Here is a 20,327-nt window from a genome sequence, read left to right on the forward strand (position 1 = left end):
AGTAGGTGAAATGAAAACCTCATGTCTGTTTCCTCGGACTCTGCAGAGAAATTTTCCCCATAGATGTCTCGTTGCCAAATGTATTGTTCTGACAGCGCCATTAAGGCTGGGGCCACGAGGGACACATATCTTTACACATGGAACACTGATGCATTTAATGCTCTCAAATGAGTTCTGCAGTTCCCCTAACACTGTGTGGTTTGTTAGGGGGCAGGCATTATGCACCTTGCAGGAAAGTTATGCGAAAGACCATTGAAGCATGGAAATGAATGTGTCATGGTGATGACTGCTTTTCCAAGCAATTCTCCAGCTCATCTTGACTAGCTTCATCTTTCTCCATGTGTAACTGTGAATAATAATCAGTGAACACCTAGTGTAATTCTTTTAGCTCGTAAAGCCCCCTTCCTATAACCATAACTGGCGACCCTTCCCTCGACTGTAAGCACACCAGATACTACCAGTAGTCCAGGCATCAGCACCTCTCAGGGGGTGTGCCTTATTTCTTCCTTTCCTGAAATAGTTCTCTAAGCAATGTGAGGACTTTGATAAATCTCTTTTTGAGCTCTCTCACATTAGACTTGAGATCAGTCATTTCCTTATTCAACATTTGTCTCACCCATTGGCCATTTTAATACAATGTCCTCAGACCACTACTTTAAAAGCTTCTGCTTCAACCGTGCATCTTCCATATGTCTGATTGTCCATCTGAACACAGAGGGCCTGAATCACTAGAGATACACACACAGTTTGTGTAAGTTTACAATTCTTTTGCTATTCACAAACTATGAGTTAATGGAAATGTTACAACTCCGGAGCCTTCATGGTTGTAAACTTACTATTGCATCGTACTTTGTGAATACCAACAAAAAAACACATAAACGTACACAAAGGTGTGAGTTTACCTTTTTGAATCAGGCCCTAAGTCACTCAAAGTTGATGCTTGTAGGTGCAAAGTGGGTGTTTTGGTGCTCAATTCACACCAGTGGAATGTCAGTACTAATGGGTGTAGGTCAGACACCGCCCTACTAAGGAATTCGACTCATCTGATATTTCTATGCAGTTGCTTCAGTCACAATATTCTTTCTAGTCTAATACGAAGGCCATACATACACTGCTCAATGGAAATAGTATATCCTCCCATCTGTGCATTCACTGTGTCTACTAGGTTCAAATTATTAGAAAAGTCTATGAGGGCTTTTGCTTCTCTTGCAACAGGCGACCTTGCTAGCAGTAGCATCTGGTGGATTTTGAAAGTGGTGAAGCAAAAAATAGTATCACAGTATAACGAGTGAGCGATTGAAGAGATTGAGCCAGAACTGCAAAAACCCGCAAGAATTTTTTTCAAAAAATGGATTCAAATGGTGTCTTTTACACCACATATTTACTGAAAATTGTTGCAAACACGGGGTCCAAATATAGCATTTTAAAGCACAAGTGAGAAGAAAACATTAGAAACATATCAAAAATGTGTCCAATCCTCTAACTGGTCTGCTTGCAAAATGGCCCCCAAGCCAAACACACACAACCAATAGAAATAGGCCCTCTAAGTGTTTTCTACCTGTAACACATCTCTGCCTCTTTACTCTGCACTGCGAGCACTCATTTAGGGCTTTTTTCAGACTGTCCGCTGGCTCACCCAGGCCCTTTGCACCTGCGGCCGAATCCCTGAAGCACCCTAGATGGGGGCAGGGCACTAGTGGCCTACTGGAGCTGGAGGCCTACAGAGTGATCTGGAGAATGTCTGGCTCACGGTGTCTGTTCTGGACACTGGGGAGTCTCGACTCTCGATGTGATCTGTGCTGGGAGCTGCAATCCTACCCTGTTGGAATTCGAGGTAAACATGTGGGATTGCCGGCGGTCCATCCCTGGAGATCTGTCATGCACTCTAATCCCACGTGCTGAGGTGGCGTGGAAGCTTCCAGCGAAAGCAGGGCTCCTCTTCGGACGTTCCTCTGACCATGCGCCTCATTTCCAGGCGCATGGCAAACTCTGCAGATCGGGCTGTGCGACGTCACCTCCCCCGTCTCTTTACACCTTTCACCCTGGTGTAGATAATGTAATTAAGTAGTTATCTTGAATGGCCTAGACACCAGGATCTATGCCATAGAAGAATTTCACGGGTGCAGTTAACAAGGGGAACATTGGTGGCACTATATTACTGACTGTAGGTGTAGTATAGAATGTAGCAAATACGCTTGCCCCAGTCCGTCCTCATTACAGAGGAATATTAACTGCAGAAGAATTGTCGAACTAAATGACACTTTTAATATTAAAAACTATTTCAAATGTGTAATGGAGGTGTGAACAAAGAAACCCCGGTCCGGGAAGAACCCTGTACCAATAGAGCTAACTGATTTTGCGGTGCATGGCTTCTTCGTAATAAGAAGTGAAGAGACTGATTTGTGCCTTGGCCAGATCCAACATTCACATGTGAAAATGATTTAAATTAACATGCACCTTCTTGTGACCTCATTATGCAAACAAATTAATAAAGCAAAAATGCAATAAAATCAGCTTCTGACACTATTCTTATGTGTCCCAGTTGCACCTTTCCCATTTACACATACGTCAAGATTGGCGTAAACAGATGTCCCTGCGTTTTAGCACCGAAGCAAGTTGTGGAACAAAGGACAAAGTTGTCACGGTGATTACCTCAGAGGTTAAGTAGCACAGGCTTACCTTAACTTTTTGGGGGGCATAGGAGCGCAACACCGTGATTGCATGGTTCCATTGATGCTCCGTTACCCACTCAACCAAACTGAACCTTAAATTTCCTATAAAACCCCAAGCTGCTTACTGTCAGCATCCAAGTGGATGGGACCACAAGCTCGCTTTATATTTTCAAGTCAGGAGCAATTTCCTATTATTTGTTTCTTTTTTTTTGTTTAGGGGGATCTAATATAAAGTTTGTTTTTTTCCAGAAAAACGCAAGTGTTGCCCATCAACAGAAGGCCAACCCATCTCTTTTGACATCGATTGAGAGGTCGGGATCGGGCTGGTCAGCATTTCCAACGTTATCCCTTGAGGCCCACAAATACATTGCTTCAGTAACTGTCAATAAACACCAAACATTGCAGCCTCGGCCTGTGTGACTCGCCGAAGAAGCGCTTTGTAACCTGGAATGTAGCGCAATCAGCAGTACCCGGTAGCGGTGTGAGTGGGAAGCACGGGAGATGCGACACGAGTCACGACTCTGCACTGTCCTGTGTCAGACTTGATTTCAAGCAGTAGTACTGTGCTGCTCAAAGAAAGCCACACCCCCACCGGCCCCAACTACCGCCACGGCACAGCAGGGCCTCAAAGGCTGAACCAACCAACAATGTATCCCACCAGGCCTGTATGCCACCATGGCAGAGCCTCATCGATTGCAGGTGACAAAACCAGTGCCCCTATAATTAGGAGGTTGTTGTGGGGGTGGGTTGCACTCGCACTCGCTTACCTTTGTCAACTGTCCTCAACGTTCTCGAGCCGAGCTCCAGCACTGCAGTGCAGAGTTGCAGAGACGGCTTGGCAAGCAACGATATCGCGTGCAGGCATAAGCTAAACTGAAACTGGAAAATACTGGATTTGGTCTTTGGACTCCTCCCCCAGATCCCAGCAAACCAATCACTTGCAAAACAACAAGCAAGTTGCAACTGTTGCTGGGTCTCATGAAAGAGGCAAAGGCCACTGCCCCATCCCCACACATTTCTAAACCTGTCGGACTGCCACACCCACAGCCATTGGAATGAATGGAGGGCCTCCAGCTCCTCCCGTGCCCCAACAAATAGCGCCTAAAATCACAATGTTATTCTGGCAGTGAGACACAGGCTGCACCCACCAGTGTGTCGTCACAGTCCTGCTTTCTGGCTCCAGGTTGAAGAAATCTTCGCCCAGCCAAAAGCATGTGCAGAGCAAGGGCCCTCCTCCCCCACCCCCTGAAAGAAAACCACAGATTTGCACGTTTGTCATGAGCAGCCAGCACAATTTATTGCTAACTGCTCAGTGTTCCATCAGGCTTTGTTTAATCACCCAGGCTGGCAGGGCGTCGCCCATCTCATCCGTGGACACCAGCCCCCCCCTGCTTGCTAGTTGTGGGTGTGACTCGTATAAGTTAGTATCTATCTAACAGTTAAAGTCTCTCTCACATCCCCCCGTCCTCCCCCAGATCATGGTAAAATGTACCACATGCTCCATACACAATGTTAAAATATATATTATGCTCAGTGTTTGGTGCATAAACACTCACTGATTGTATTTCTCACCATCCATCCTCTTTTCAACAAGGATGTATCTATCAACAATCACAGCTCCTTTCAAAAGGACCCCCATATATATATATTCAAATTAGAACCTCTTTTCATACGATGAATACCTTGTGTTAAATAACTGTCCTCCTTATTTTCAATCTTGCCCCCTCAGTTGCTGTGCTATGTGTCTCTGGAACTTCGGTTTTCCTTAGGAATACATATAGCTTTTACCTTTTAATTGCAAAAGCCCTGCCTGTAATATTCCACACAAGGGACATGCACATAGTGCTCAGTGCCGCATAGTTACAGATTATACATCAGAAGTGTGACATAATGATGGATCGCCAACACTTGATATGTAAGTTGTTTCTCCTCACATTTTTAGAATTATATGACACCTTAACAAATCAATTATGGACACAACACTTACTTCCTTAATGTATCCCCCAAAGGCAGTCCCATTTAGTGGAATAGAATTAAGAAGGGTTAGAGTGCCCAGAGGTGCCATACCCCCGCAGATTGTAGACAACCTACAATAAAGTCCCCCACTGCATTCTTCAACCTTGTTATAATTATCATATTATTTCATTTCGGGGTATCACCCATCTTGAAATATATACGTTAATTACTTAGATATAAGTGACACATATAGAATGCATGCCAATTCATAGTATTTAATTTGAACTCACCACTGAATGATGGATGTAGCAGTTAAAGATACGTTTCATCCATTAATACAACTTTACACTGTGCTAAAAGTAATGACACTAACATCCCTTTAGTTTACAGTCTACTATCAGACAAACAGTATTGAACATATAAAACATTTTTTACATTAATTAAAGAGAAACAAACAACAAAAGTCCTGGGAAAATCATGATTGGCTTCGAGTAAGCAATTTTTATGGTAATAAAAATGTCTACCACACAAAAAAAGGAAGGAGTAGGAGGAATATATGTCCCACTTTGACCTCCTATAATGGCATAAACACACAACAGAGAAGTACGACTCGTAAAACTAGAACGCTGTGATCTAGTGAGGTACCGGGGCAAATAACCAGGTGTCTAAAACTGCCCTCACACACAGCAAGCTGTGTCATGCTTCATCACAGGGCTGCTGGAACATCTCCGCCCTAGCCAACGCTGGAGGTGGAGGAATAGGGAGCAGGTAGACAATACAGCACATAAAAGAGGTACACAAAAAGGGATCAAAAAGTGAATAAAGGTTCAGAAATAGTGATATAAAACTGGATCAGGGATGTCCTCTATCTAACTTCAATTATGGACTCCATGCCCAGAATAAAAAGGAAAAGGTCAGTGGATGGAGGTATGGTAAACTATAATGAATCACCTACCCCTCCACTCTGCAAACAAACGTCGACATGTTTCAGCTGAAAAAGGATTCATTTAATCATTACCCCGGCTTTCTTCAGGACTTCACAAGGAAAAAAGATCCCATGGGTACTAACCCTACCTCCTTTGTTCAGGAGCAGGGAATAGGCAACCTTTTTCAAGGAATACTCCCTACAAATATGTTGGGATGATTTCAGTGGGGAACCTACAATAAGATCCATAAAAGCAAGTGTCAGGTGACATAGTGCTAGTTATCGTGATAATAGTGACAACAGAAATACCAACCATCCTGGGTAGTGCACTGGAACCCGTAAAAAACAGCGATCAAGAAGTCGGCGTTATCGCCCCGCTATAGACCATTAAAATTAATGTTGGCCCCATAGCGCAAGTGGAAATACCAAAAACGTCCCACTAGGTACCATTGCACCATATAACAACATGTCAGGTAACTGTACCCTCTAACAAGTTTAAGAAATCCAGCCATCACTTCTGGGGAGAGAATGTGAACAAAACCATACACTTGTTTGATCTTACCGAGTTCTTTGTAATTCAACACTCGAACTGGCGGGGGAGTGGGAACAACTCCCTATAGTCAAACGCTGTGAGACACATTAGGGTAGATAAAAACATACATCAGCTCATTGGGTAACAATGAGAGTGGTCATGTGGCTATGCTTTCTGTAAAAGCCGCAATGCTAGAGTAAGAGTCAAATAAGAAACTATTAGCGTAAGGGTAGAAGTATTCAATGTCAATTTCACATTAAAGACGGCACCTTGGGGAAGCCCTTTCCGATCGGTCTGAGCACCCCCGTAGGAACCGGGAAAGGCTAGCCCCCCTCAGTCCCAGAATGCATACACTTACTTCATAAAGGTGAGTTGTTCGCTGCCAGGTTGTCCCTCCCGTAGCCGTGTAGATCTCCGGACTCACCGGTCACAGTAAGTTTAAAGCCGTCTCTCCAAGGGCCATGTAAGCATGTCAGACGCGTGCGTTAGCAGGCGTCGCGTCCCTATTGCTCCACCTCTAGGCGTTGGCTAGCGCGGAGGTGTGCCAGCAGCCCTATGATGAAGCATGACACAGTTTGCTGTGTGTGATGGCAGTTTTAGACACCTGGTTATCTCCCCAGGTACCTCAATAGATCACAGCGAACTGCTTTTACGAGTCCTACTTCTCTGTTGTGTGTTTATAATAAAAATATCTACTCTGACACTTAAATTCAGGGATGTTTTTTCATTTTACCCTGGCAATCTGGTGAAAAATACAGAAAAAATCAGTTTTGGGAATAAATATGTCTGATAGTAAACTGCAATTGGAAGCTAAAACAAGTAAATTCAATAGCTTATATTCGTCCTAAACAAGTAGTCGATTTCTACATAGCAATTATTCAATCTGATTATTTTTCCAACAATCAGGAAAAAAATGGCACTTTTGCAAAATTAGTTCAACAAATAATTGGCTGTCTTGGCCAGGTCACAGAAGTGTTTTGATGTTCCATGTTGATTGATGACCCTAACTCTGGACCTACATAGATGAAGGAGCATAATAATAATGCCACTAAAGGATGGCATAACACTTTGTCATCCTCTATAGGAGAAAGAAAGCCTAGTTGCTATCATTTCCTTGAAATGTGAAAAGCACACCCCTTTTCATGTAGTCTGCCACAGTTAGCAAAATAAACTAATGAAATGAATGAACAACTACTTTCTGGGGTTCAATAATTTAACATGGTTGGAGGTACATACTTTCCAGGCTATATTTCATATGTATTATTATGCTAAGAAACACTAACGTCCTACATACTCATCTGCCTTAAACTTTAAACTGACTAAATGGCCAAAATAATCCACTTTCAACTCCTACTCCGCAGTATAAGACAAGAACAATTCCTCAAAGCTCTAAAATTTTGAAATATATATATATTCACTGAAAAAACCATAGGTTTCACACACGTTATAGTTAGGAATTAGCATTTAAAAAACCTTGCAAATTCACTTAAAAAACCATAGGTTTCACACATGTTATAGTTAGGTGGACATTTCACTCGGAAAAAAACCAATGAAATTCCCCCGTTATAGTTAGTTGAGATAACTATAACTCACGCGCCCGCAATCCTCTGCTCATGACGTCACATATTACATCACTCATGACATGGTCAGTGGCATCACTCATGACATCACTGATGACATCATCCTTGTGATAGAGTGGCGGTCGCGCGAGTTATAGTTATCTCATCTAACTATAACGGGGGAATTTCATTGTTTTTTTACGAGTGAAATGTCCACCTAACTATAACATGTGTGAAACCTATGGTTTTTTAAGTGAATTTGCAAGGTTTTTTAAATGCTAATTCCTAACTATAACGTGTGTGAAACCTATGGTTTTTTCAGTGAATGTGTACGGTTTTTTAAATGCTAAGTTATGTATTTATTATTATACTTTTTATATATTTATTTTACAATAAACTACGTATTAAAAATGTTTTTTTTTAATGGTTTTTCACCGTGCGCGCACCGTGCGCGCACCCCGCGATTTAAAAAAAAAAAAATTAAAATGTTTTTTTTCTGCCTTCGGGGTCCTTCAGGGACGCCCTGACAAAGGCTAGGGGGTCAGGAACTCTCTACCCTGCCCCCTTTTCACGTTCGCCACCTTCCTTTTTCACTCTCGCACTCAAAACAAACAAAATGGCGGCGACACTTCCTGATTTCAACCGATTTGAACGTTGACTGACATGTAACCACCAATCAGAATTACGCTCGCGCACGTTAGGGTACGCGCACGGTGCGCACACGGTGCGCGGCAATAGATATTTATGTACTTTAACTTAAATTTTCTCAGGAACTACTGAACAGATTGACTCCATATATGCAAAAGGCACATCCCTGACCTGAGGACTACCTCTATGCCAAATTTCAAGTAATTCTGTTCAGCCGTTCGGGCTGTACCCCCCTTTTTTCTCGGCCCCCGCTTGACGAATCCCCCCGAGACTTTCAGGGTAGGAGCTGAGCGGAGCGCCCCATTAGTTTTGAAAATTTCGCGAGGATTCGTCAACCGGCGCCAAAGTTATTCAACATAGAATTTTGAGATTTCCTATGGAAACACGGTCCTAACTATAACTATCTACTGGCGACCACCATGTGTGTCTATCTATCTATCTATCTATCTATCTATCTATCTATCTATCTATCTATCTATCTATCTATCTATCTATCTATCTATCTATCTATCTATCTATCTATCTATCTATCTATCTATCTATCTATCTATCTATCTATCTATCTATCTATCTATCTATCTATCTATCTATCTATCTATCTATCTATCTATCTATCTATCTATCTATTACCTACTGGCAGTCGCCAGTAGGTAGTTATAGTTAGGACCTATTTTCCATAGGAAATCCGCATCATTCTATTTGGAATAACGTTGGCGTCGATTGATGAATCTTCGCAAAATTTTCCAAACTTTTGGCCAGCTCCGGTCCGCTCCTATTCTGAAAATTTCACGGTGATTCGTCAAGCGGGGGCCGACAAAGAAGGTGGGTCCCAAAACACGTTTTCCCCATGCATTTTCCCACAGGACCTGTTGACGCAGCTACAGCCCGAAGTGCAGAACGGAATTACACCAAATTTGGCAAAGAGGTAGTCCTCAGTTCAGACTCGTGCCTTTTGCTTAAATGGTGAAAATCCGTTCAGTAGTTCCTAAGAGAATCAAAAGTAAAATCACATATATATCTGGGCGGAGACTAACCACACATCTCATCGTGAGATCTGATTGGCTGTCAGCACTTCATCCAAGAAGTGTTGGCAGCCATCTTGGGACCAATATACATGATAGCACCTCATTAAAAAGCATTGCAGTTAATAAAAGGTTTTTAGACTTTAGTTACATTATAAATCATTTGTTGATGGTACCATACTCATTTTAGGAATTGTGGTGTGTTCTAAGGTGATTTTACCATGTGAAAAAGCCTTCTGCTGTGATATCATGAATCATGTTTGAGAGAAAACTATTTTCTCATGCTTTTCCCACAGAGGTTTGGAAGGTGATCTATAAGCTAAACTGAGAGCATATTTTCTGTAAATTCACAATATCTTTCTCAGTCATGTGAGAATGAAGTCTGACATTCTCAGTAAAACATGTACATCCTACAAGGGCAGAGACTGTCAGTTGATTCCTATGTGTTCTACTGCAGCTTCCCAGAGTGTTCTAAAGAACAACTAGAGCGCTAACAGTTCTACTTATGACAAACGTATGGCACACCTGAAGCCATCTTGGTTGGAATAAAGTGGTAACTCTTAAAGCATTTAATTTAAAAAGGAACAAAATGAGGGGGTTCATTTTGCCATAGAAAGTATGATTAGTGCTGCAGAAAGAAAAATTAGGGCACATTTTGAGTGACTTCTCAAATCCTCTTCTATTTCATTTAAAAATTCTGACATGCAGACTGAAACATGCACTTTCAATACCAGCAGCAGACTTCCCTGGTGAGCAGTAGCTTTACTACAGTGATCTAATAAGCAACTAGAGTGCTAACATTCTGAATTTATGGCAAATGTGTGACACATCTGAATGCCTTCTTGATGGAATCAAAGTAAAAAACTGAAAGTATTTCCTACTGAGGAAACTGTAGTAAATGAGCAAATTAGGAAACATCATAACAAATAAGTCTCCCAAAATGGCCACCAGAGACAAAAGAGCCCAAATGTAGCCCAAATATCACCCAGATGTAGCCCAAGTATAGCCCAATGACAGAATGTCCCAGAGTGTTCTAACAAACAACTAGAACGCTAACAGTCTTACTTATGACAAAAGTATGGCACACCTGAAGCCATCTTTATTGGAATAAAGTGGTAACACTTTAAACATTTAATTTACAAAGGAACAAAATGAGGGGGTCATTTTGCCATAGAAATTATGATTAGTGCTGCAGAAAGAAAAATTAGGGCACATTTTGACTTCTCAAATTCTCTTCTATTTCATAAAAAGATTCTGACATGCAGACTGAAACATGTACTTTGAATACCAGCAGCAGACTTCCCTGGTGAGCAGTAGCTTTACTACAGTGATCTAATGAGCAACTAGAGTGCTAACATTCAGAATTGATGGCAAATGTGTGACATATCTGAATACCTTCTTGATGGAATCAAAGTAAAAAACTGAAAGCATTTCCTACTGAGGAGACTGCAGTAAATGAGGAAATTAGGAAACTTCATAACAAATAAATCTCCCAAGATGGCCACCAGAGACAAAAGAGCCCAAATGCAGCATAAATATCACCCAGATGTAGCCCACATGTAGCCCAATGACAGAATTGTGCAAAACACTTATTTTTTGTGTATTTGCAGTTTCATATAGTGCAGACTTGTCAGGTATTGGAGTGCTTTACATGAGCATTGGTTACATCACACAAGATCAAATTCATTTTGTTTGTAGACATGGGGAGATTAAGTGATTTGACCAGAATCACAGAATGTTGAGCTGAAGCAGAAACTCCAACCTGGTTCCCCAGTTGCAAAGTCTGCAGCTCTAGAAGTAACACCGCATCCTCTCCCCTAGGTGCAACATTTAATCAAGTGGTCAACTGGATAAAAAAACATAAAGATTACAAATAATTTAAAAGTTCTTTGACGCTATTTGAAAACTCAGGAAATATGTCCTCATTTTAGTTTTTTAGAGCACTAACCATAATTTTGATGCAAATAAGACCCTCTCATATATGTAATTTCTAAAGGAAATACTCTAGGTAGTACAGTTTTGATTACATTAAGATGACGTCAGGCGTTCCACACTTTTGTAATAAATATAGAATGTTAGCAATCTAGTTGTTCATTGGGATACTGTTGAGAGGCAGAGGCCAGGGGCACGGACTCTGAAAATTGAAGGCAGGTAGGAGAGTGCAGAGGCAACAATTTGACCACACTGGGCAGGCAGGAAGGGCAGTGGCAGCACAACAGACTATGGAGGGCAGTGGAAAGGGGACAGGGGCAACACACCAACAATACAGGACTGGCAAGAGAGGCTGTGGCAATATAATAGACCATTGTGGGCAGAAGGAAGAGGCAGTGGTAGTACAACCATACATGCCAACAGACCCGTTTCAGCCAGGAAACGTCCAATGTTTTTAAGCTCAAATGGGCTTTATTTGATCTGTCTCCTGTCTACAATCTCCTCTTTTTCAATGTAACTCAAAGTGGAAAATCAATACCCCAGTTTTTTTTCAAAATCTCCCTCTTACCAAGTTCAAAATGTTCGCAAGTATGGTACACTGGATCATGGTAGGCAGGAGGAATTGGGGTAGGGACATGGACTCGGATAACAGAGGACAGGAGGGACATGGAGAGGTGCCCCTAACTGACCCTACAGGGCAGGCATCAGGGTTTGCAGCAGCACAATACACCACACAGTGCATGCGGGACGGGAGTGCAGCACAACAATCCATAGAAAGCAATAGGGAGGGGACAGGACCATGCACATGGACAACAGAGAACAGAGGGGAAAGAGGCAATGGTAGCTAGCTGACCATAATGGACAGACAGGAGAGAAAGCTGCAGCATAACAGACCATAAAGGGCAGGAGGGACGGATCAGGGGCATTACAATGGATTAGACAAGCCAGGAGGGAGGGAATAGGGGTCTGCACATGGAAACAGAGGGCTGGGGGCAAGGGGACAGGGCAGGAGCAGCAAGATGACCATGGAGGTCAGGCAGGATGGGCACTAGAAACAAGACACACCATGGAGAGCAACAATGAGACTATGATGGCATACACACAGACCATGGAGGGAAGGTGGGAGGGGGTCAGGGGCAGCTAGCTGACCACACAGGGAAGGTGGGAGGGGCCATGGCAGCACAGAAGAGGATGCATGGCAAGCGGGAGGGTTAGTGGCAGCACAATGGCTATGATGGGCAAGAAGGAGGGTGCAGGGGCATGCACAAAGGACCATGGAGGATAGAAGGGAGGGTCAGGACCTGGGCTCGGACAAGAGAGTTCAGGGGAAGGGACCTCACAACAGACCGCGCGGGGCAGACAGGAGGAGCAGTTGCAGCACAACAGACCAGGGAGGGTAGAAGGGTGTGGCAGTAAAATGGACCATGGAGGACGGGAGGAAGGGGATAGGGCATGGCATGTGGACAGGCAGGGTGGAGGTGGTAGGGACAGGTTACAGTCATCTGACAATGCTAGGCAGGTGTAAGGGGAGTGGCAGCTCAACAGAACACTCAGAGTAGATAGGAGTGGCAGGTCCATGGAACATGGTGGGCAAAAAGGATGGAGCAGGGGCATGCACAAAGACATCGGAGGGCAGGGGGAAGGAGAATAGGGGCAGCAAGCTAAGCACAGAGGCTAAGCAGGAGGTCAATGATGGGCCATAGAACTGGGCAATGGAGGGCAGGAGGAGTGGACTGGTACATCATGCTAAATGGAGGGCAGTGGCAGCACATCAGACCATGCATGGCAGGAGGGAGGAGGCTAGTCCATGGATTCAGACAACAGAGGATAGGGAGGAGGTGGATGGGGCAGCAAGCTAACTGTTCAGAGAAGGTGGGTATTAGGAACTTTATTGTTTTTAAAATGTGTGTCTGTGCGAACTACTTAAAATATGAACAAGTATGCAGCATAATCTCACTTTTATTCAGGAAGAAGAGGACGTGTGTGACTGTGACTCTGGCTTACTTGGCAGAAACACCCCCTGACCCTCCACCCCATTGCAAAATGTAATGCCCGTGAAAAGGGTAGGTGGATGCAGTGTTATATAGAACATAGTCCTGAGAGCACGATTGAAAATGAAAACTAGATATAGTATATGATATAAACTATGCACCAAAAAGTGTGATATAAGATGAACTGGGGCGTGAAATATAATATGCAATACATTGTGCCCAATGACAGATTCATTGGAGAGCGTGAGATAGCACAGGCACGAGCGCGTGCTATGCGATATGCGCCTTGGAGTGTAATATGCACAGGGCAGTGTTGTGTAACCTAACTAGTCTCTAAAGTTGTAAAATAAAATATGTGCTGGGGAGTGTAATGTTGCATATGCACTGTGACAAAGATATGGATCCCAGATTGTAATATGTATGGCATAGCGCTGTGCGTTATAACATAGGCATCGAGGAAGGCACGTTAGATGGGGCAATATAACCCGTGCGATGGCAAGTGTGGCATGACATATTCACGGGGTGGTGTTACAGTGCACATGGGCTAGAGAGTGTCATAGCATACGCAGTAGCTGGTGGAATACAACACAGAGGTGTGAGGCACTTGGCGGGCACTGGTGGGTGTAACACAGCATTGGGCTCAGCCAGGAGCACGCTGTGACTCTCAAGTGAGGTTCGTCTCCTTTCCAGAGAGTAAAATAAAAAGTATTACACATCCGGCGGTGGATGTGTGTTTTATTAACCGTGAGGGGGGTATCTTGCGTAGTTTGGTTGAATTTTTGTCGAATCCCCTTTGAATGGCTTGGTGTGCGTGGATATTAAATGTGCCCATCAATAGCTACCCATGTTTGTATAAATAAACAACAAGGGTGTCTACTTGGAGAGTACCCACCGGCGGGGGCGCCGGGATTAGGCACGGTAGGGTGTTAGACACGTCAGAGCTTCACTAGCAGTGTAAATACATTCCATGTGGATTCATTCTATGCATAGTCGCCTTTTAATTAATATCACGCAAATCGTCATGGTGATAGGTACATACGGTTTGTCCAGCATGTCCTAGGTGTTTCTATAAATATATATATTTTTTTAAAATAATAAAAAACAGAGGCTGGCCCCGGGGGATGGGGTCCCCGGGGCCATAAGTGGCCGGAGGAGGGGGGCAACGCAGCCCCCTCCTAAAGAATTAAAAAAAAATTAGGGTGCAGGCCCTGGGGTATGGGGTCCCCAGGGCCAGTAAATTAGAAAAAGAAGGGGGGCCACAGAGCCCTCCTTTTTAAAAAAATTAAAAAAATAAAAGACCTGCATCACGCCGGAAGCCACACCCCCTCCTTGCAACACTCTGCAAACGCGCTCCCTGGCCAGTTGTAAGTTGGGGAATTAATTCCCCTTCAATACTGAGGGTCCCTGAGGGCCAACTAGCCAAACCGGTATCTCCAGTATGCACCAGGGAGCTGGTTGCAGACAGGTGTTCTGAGGCCACGCCCCTTTTTACACCTCTATGCAACGCAGCTCTGTGGCGCTTACTGGAGGTACCTAGTGGGCTTGTTTGATCCTAGGGACCCTTAGGATTCAAGGGGACTTAATCTCTCAACTTAGAACGGCCACAGGGTGCGTTTACACAGTGGTGAAGGGAGGGGACGGGGCCTGAGGTGACGTGTGCAAACACGCCCTGCTGCACGTTTTAAGTTGGGGAAATAATTCCCTCTCAATCCTGAGGGACCCTGGGGGCCAACTAGCCCACCAGGTGCTTCCAGTAAGCGTCACTGCTCTGCGTTGCAGAGAGGTGGTAAAGGCCGTGCCCCTTTTTACACCTCTCTGCAATGGCGCTTACTGGACGTACCTAGTGGGCTATTTTGCCCCTAGGGATCCTCAGGATTCAAGGGGACTTAATCTCCCAACTTAAAAAACGGCCACAGGGCGTGTTTACACAGTGGGAAAGGGAGGGGACGGGGCCTGAGGTGATGTGTGCAAACACGCCCTATGGCACGTTTTAAGTTGGGGAAATAATTCCCCTTCAATCCTGAGGGCCCCTGGGGGCTAACTAGCCCACCAGGTGCTTCCAGTAAGAGCCACTGAGCTGCGTTGCAGAGAGGTGGTCCAGGCCGTGCCACTTTTTACACCTCTCTGCAATGCAGCTCTGTGGCGCTTACTGGAGGTACCTAGTGGGCTAGTTGGACCCTAGGGACCCTCAGGATTCAAATAAACTTAATCTCACAACTAAAAACGGCCACAGGGCGTGTTTACACAGTGGTGAAGGGAGGGGACAGGGCCTGAGTTAACATGTGCAAACAAGCCCTGTGGCGCGTTTTAAGTTGGGGAAATAATTCCCCTTCAATCCTGAGGGACCCTGGGGCCCAACTAGCCCACCAGGTGCTTCCAGTAAGCGCCACTGCACTGCGTTGCAGAGAGGTGGTCTAGGCCGTGCCCCTTTTTACATCTCTCTGCAATGCAGCTCTGTGGCGCTTACCGGAGGTACCTAGTAGTCTAGTTGGACCCTAGGGACCATCAGGATTCAAGGGGACTTAATCTCCCAACTTAAACCGGCCACAGGGCGTGTTTACACAGTGTGGAAATGAGGGGACGGGGCCTGAGGTGACGTGTGCAAACACGCCCTGTGGCGCGTTTTAAGAGGTAGTTTTAATCCCCTGCCCTATTATATACTAGGGGCTTACAGAGGAGGTCATGCTGATCACAGGGGGACCCCAACGCATAGTGTTCCCTAGTGTATGTAGGTGTTTTCACTGTATTCTGAGTGTCTTTTAACATAGCACTGGCTCTAGGACTGGTTAGTCAGACTCAGTGAACACCAGTATCCGTCTGAAAAAGTTGAGGGTACAGGATGATTTTGCAACAAGGCTTCTTTCTGCTCTTCTGTTTGTTCTTTCTGCACATTATCCTTCTTCCTGCACTTTTCTTCGTCTTTGAGGACTTCTGTTGCTTCTTTCTGCATTTCTTTTTTTTCTTTCTGTGCGTTTTTTCTTCTTTCTTCACATGTCCTATCTCTGTAGGCATAGTTAGAAATTAGCATTTAAAAAACCTTTGAAATTCACTTAAAAAAACATAGGCTTCAGACATGTTATAGTTAGGAATTAGCATTTAAAAAAACCTTAGAAATTCACTGAAAAAACCATAGGTTTCAGGGGCGTTATAGTTAGCTGGACTTTTCACTCGTACAAAACCATTGAAATTCCCCCGTTATAGTTAGTTCAGCTAACTATAACTCGCGCCCGCAATGCAGTGCTAATGACGTCACATATTACATCACTCATGACATCACTGATGACATCTCAAATGACATCACTGATGACATCACTGATGACATCATCCAGTGAATGTGTGTTTTTCTGAAAATTACATATGTTTTATATATGTATATCTCAAGGTCGATGGAAGAATAAATGGGTATTTAAGTGTCTAAATGGATGATTTGTTTTTGAAAAATTGATTGTATAACTGACTGATTAAGTGTATCTTAGGGAATACATGGCTTAGTGAGTAATGTTTAAATATGTAAATATCTGTATCAGTCTCTCACTTTGTGTATAAGTGGCTGCATGGGTTGGTGAGTAGCTACATGAGTGTCTATATAGGTTATTAGTTGGTTTTTTGAGTATCAGTATGAGTGTCTCTATGGTTCGGTGGGGGGTATTACGTAGTGCATAGGTGCATGAATGAGTGACTCACTGTTTGTATGTGTTGAAGACAGCATGTGTGCAGGACTGTATGGGTGGATGAGAGTGTGCATGGGTGTGTTAGTGAGTGAATGACTGTCTCAATAGTGTCTTTATGAGTAACTACATATGTTTTAAACTAGTATATGTGACTATTGATGTATATAAGTGAGTAAATGTGAGAGTGAGAGATTGAAAGAGTTCCTGTATGAATAAGTATGTGTTTCTATAAGTGATTCTTTAAAAGACTAAGTATGTGTAAGTTTCTGTAGAAGTAAGTGTGGTGGTGTGTGTATAACTGTATATGCAAGTAAATGGATGTTTGATTCTTTATTAGCATGAGTGACTATGTGTGTGAGTAACTCTATGGAAGAGTGGCGTTGTGTAACAGGATGTATAGGTATATGAGTACATATGATGAGTGAGTACATGTATGAGTGACTGTATAGGACTGTTGGTGAATGAGTGGATGTGTATGTGGATCTTAGAATTACTGAATAGGTTGTTGTAACTGATATTGGTATGTCCATTGTTTTGAAAATTTTAGTTTCTATTTTTGAATGTGTGTATCAAAGGTTATATTAGGGGGAGAGGAGGTCTGCCACTCTATCACAAGGATGATGTCATCAGTGATGTCATTTGAGATGTCATCAGTGATGTCATGAGTGATGTCACTGACCATGTCATGAGTGATGTAATATGTGACGTCATCAGCAGTGCATTGCGGGCGCGCGAGTTATAGTTAGCTGAACTAACTATAACGGGGGAATTTCAATGGTTTTGTACGAGTGAAAAGTCCAGCTAACTATAACACCCCTGAAACCTATGGTTTTTTCAGTGAATTTCTAAAGTTTTTTAAATGCTAATTCCTAACTATAACGGGCCTGAAACCTATGGTTTTTCAGTGAAAATATATGTATATATATATATATATTCACTGAAAAAATCATAGGTTTCACACACGTTATAGTTAGGAATTAGCATTTAAAAAACCTTGCAAATTCACTGAAAAAAACCATAGGTTTCACACACGTTATAGTTAGGAATTAGCATTTAAAAAACCTTTCAAATTCACTGAAAAAAACCATAGGTTTCACACATGTTATAGTTAGCTGGACATTTCACTCATAAAAAACCAATGAAATTCCCCCGTTATAGTTAGTTCAGCTAACTATAACTCGCGCGCCCGCAATCCACTGCTGATAACGTCACATATTACATCACTCATGACATGGTCAGTGACATGACTCATGACATCACTGATGACATCTCAAATGACATCACTGATGACATCACTGATGACATCATCCAGTGAATGTGTGTTTCTCACCAATTTTAATATGTTTAATATATATAGGGAAAGACCTGTTGAAGAATGAGTGGTTGTATAAGTGTGTGAATAGATGATTTTGTAGGTGCGTAACTGACTCTTTAAGTGAGTCATTAAATGTATCTTATTGCAGACTAGTGACTAAACTGTGTGAATGTCTGTATGTGTCTGTTGGTGGTGTATAAGTGGCTGCATGGTTTTGTGAATAGCTATATGAGTGACTATATGGGTTATTGATTGGTTGTCTGAGTATCTGTATGGGTGGCTGAGTGTTAGTGTGGGTAGGCTGTGTGTGACTGTGCATAGATGTGTGAGTGGGTGATTCTATGGGTGCATGGTTTTAAGAGTGCATCTGTGATGGACTGTATGGTTGAGCGAGTGTATGTATGGGTGTGTTAGGGATTGAATGTATATCTCAGTAGTACATTTATGACTAACTACATATGTAAAAGGCAGTATATGTGCGTGTAACAGTATATAAATGAGTAGATATGAGAGTGTGTGATTGTGAAAGTGACTGTATGGATGAGTGTGTGCTTGTATGAATGATTCTATAAGAGGGTAAGAATGTGGTACTTTTTTATGACTAAGTGAACTTGAGTGTGTATAACCACATAGGTGAGTAAATTGGAGTGTGATTATTTGCATGACTGACTAGGTGTGAGAGTTCCTCTATGGATGATTGGTAGTGTGTGAGTGTCTATATAGGTGTATAAATGAATATGATAATCTTGTATGGAGTGACTGTAAGTATGAGTGACTGTACAGGTGAATGAGTGGAGGTGTATGTAGACCTAAGAGTTAATAAGTGGGTATATAGCTATTGGTTTACACAAAAAAGAAAAGCCACCAACGACAGACAAAGGTTGAGCACTTAAATTCCCAAGTATAGTTATATCAAAAAACGGTGCGTCCACTTCCAGCATCCGTCGTTGAAAGATGCTATAATAATCCAGAAAGTTCACAAACAAAAGGAAGGTGCACTCAGTACAAGAGTTATTCGAATCACAAGTGTTATCCGTTGATATTTCAAATTTATTCCAAGTTTAATCGGCAAACAGCCAACGCGTTTCGTCCCTTTTGCCAGGGGACTTCTTCAGGGCTAAAGATCAAAAATACATGGCGGTATAGTAAGTGTCATCATAGGTAGGTTCTAAAATGTAAGAGGCTTCATGGTAATTGCACTCTCAATTCGTAATCATATGGAGAGCAGCATGATAACTGACCATCCCAGTGGTCAGTTATCATGCTGCTCTCCATATGATTACGAATTGAGAGTGCAATTTCCATGAAGCCTCTTACATTTTAGAACCTACCTATGATGACACTTACTATACCGCCATTTATTTTTGATGAATACATTGGGATACATTTGTGATGAACTTTGCGCGGTCAATGGACGTTTTGGCTTTTATTAAGTTGCAGTTGCGAAATTAGCCTTATCTCGTTTGATCTTTAGCCCTGAAGAAGTCCCCTGGCAAAAGGGACGAAACGCGTTGGCTGTTTGCCGATTAAACTTGGAATAAATTTGAAATATCAACGGATAACACTTGTGATTTGAATGACTCTTGTACTGAGTGCACCTTCCTTTTGTTTGTGAACTATATAGCTATTGGTATTGCAGTATGTATGGTTTTGAGAATGGAACTCTTAAATTTTGAGTCGGTGTATCAAAGTTTATATTAGGGTGTGAGAAGATGTGCTATTTTTTCACATGGATGACATCATCAGTGATGTCATCAGTGATGTCATTTGAGATGTCATCAGTGATGTCATGAATGATGTCACTGACCATGTCATGAGTGATGTAATATGTGACGTCATCAGCAGTGGATTGCGGGCGCGCGAGTTATAGTTAGCTGAACTAACTATAACGGGGGAATTTCATTGGTTTTTTACGAGTGAAATGTCCAGCTAACTATAACATGTGTGAAACCTATGTTTTTTTTCAGTGAATTTGAAAGGTTTTTTAAATGCTAATTCCTAACTATAACGTGTGTGAAACCGATGGTTTTTTTCAGTGAATTTGCAAGGTTTTTCAAATGCTAATTCCTAACTATAACGTGTTTGAAACCTATGGTTTTTTCAA

General features: G+C 42.7%; 1 long non-coding RNA gene across 2 annotated transcripts in view; it reads right to left on the reverse strand.

The window, feature by feature from the left end:
• The window catches only part of LOC146862279 (uncharacterized), a 127,844-nt gene extending 124,344 nt beyond the window's left edge, over positions 1 to 3,500 (reverse strand). Inside the window, exon 1 of one of the 2 annotated variants that reach the window (XR_014978408.1) lies at positions 3,440 to 3,497. This is a non-coding gene — a long non-coding RNA (uncharacterized LOC146862279). Of the gene's footprint in view, positions 1 to 3,439 lie in introns of both variants that reach the window. The other variant, XR_014978407.1, reaches the window with a different exon arrangement.
• Between the last annotated feature and the right edge of the window lie 16,827 nt (positions 3,501 to 20,327).

This window comes from Triturus cristatus, chromosome 2_2, assembly GCF_964204655.1.
Source record: "Triturus cristatus chromosome 2_2, aTriCri1.1, whole genome shotgun sequence".
Taxonomy (NCBI): Eukaryota; Metazoa; Chordata; class Amphibia; order Caudata; family Salamandridae; genus Triturus; species Triturus cristatus.